We start from the raw sequence: 1,104 nt of genomic DNA, 5'->3' as shown, positions 1-1,104 counted from the left end.
ATAAATTCGATTTAAACAATAGGTCTACATAATATTCACATATGCTGTTCATAGGGGACGTATTGTATTAGCCCTACAGTTACAGCATGAAATATTATTTAACGTTAAACCGTACTATTAACATTTTTACATAACATTTATTTATTTTATCTCACAATTCTGACTTTTTCTTGCAAATGCAAGTTTATATCTCCTAATTCGGACTTTATAACTCGACTTAACTCAAAAATAGTGAGTTTGTCAAATCTGAGGGAAAAAAGCCAGAAGAGCCGAGGGGAAAAGAGAGAATGTCGAGTTGTTTTTCCTTATTAGAATTGTGAGATATAATCTCGGAATTGCGAGAATAAAGTCAGAATTTTGACATATAAAATCAAATTTACCTTTTTTTAAAATTCTTTTATTCCATGGCTCCATAGACTGCCACTTGCATTTTCTGCCTCCAGATAGGCTCTGCCCACAACAAACTATAGGGATGAATGAGTGCTGAAGGTGTGAGGGAGTTGTGCTTTATCAATGCTTGCATGAATTCACACACCACTGTGTGATGTCATACAAAAACTTGAAACAGAAGATGCTACCCTCCCCTCATTGCCTGCATTATTGGGAATTTTTTCAGCATGACAATGAATATATTCATTCTCCAAAGGTGAAAATCCTTCAGTGGACATGTATTTTACTCAGTCTTAACACTCTTGAGCTGCTGTGAGAGATTCTGCAGAGACGAACTGAGCAACACTCCCCATTAAAGACCAGGGCATTTAAGGAGGTCGTCCAGGAGTTAAACAGGACAGATGTGAAAATTTGTCATGAACTTGTACACTCAGTGCCAAGAAGGGTCAGAGCAGTATACTTTAAGTTCTGGAGGACATACTAAGTACTAGAATATTATACATTTTCTGAATTAAATCTAGGGTGTACTCATTTCTGCAATCCTTCATTTAAACAAAATTGGCTAATTTACTTATCTTACTGAAAATATTGTCATATATTTTGTTGTTTTTATTAAGTATAAATTTTGCCATCGTTCCATGAATTATATTAGTGATCATTAAGAAAATACATATTTTATATTTAATCAGAGGGGGTGTACTCATTTATGCTGTG

This window comes from Sinocyclocheilus rhinocerous, unplaced genomic scaffold (genome assembly GCF_001515625.1).
Source record: "Sinocyclocheilus rhinocerous isolate Xijiao unplaced genomic scaffold, SAMN03320098_v1.1 scaffold1492, whole genome shotgun sequence".
In the NCBI taxonomy this organism is placed as follows: domain Eukaryota; kingdom Metazoa; phylum Chordata; class Actinopteri; order Cypriniformes; family Cyprinidae; genus Sinocyclocheilus; species Sinocyclocheilus rhinocerous.
The sequence above is the reverse complement of the archived record's forward strand: the minus strand, read 5'-3'. Positions refer to the sequence as shown.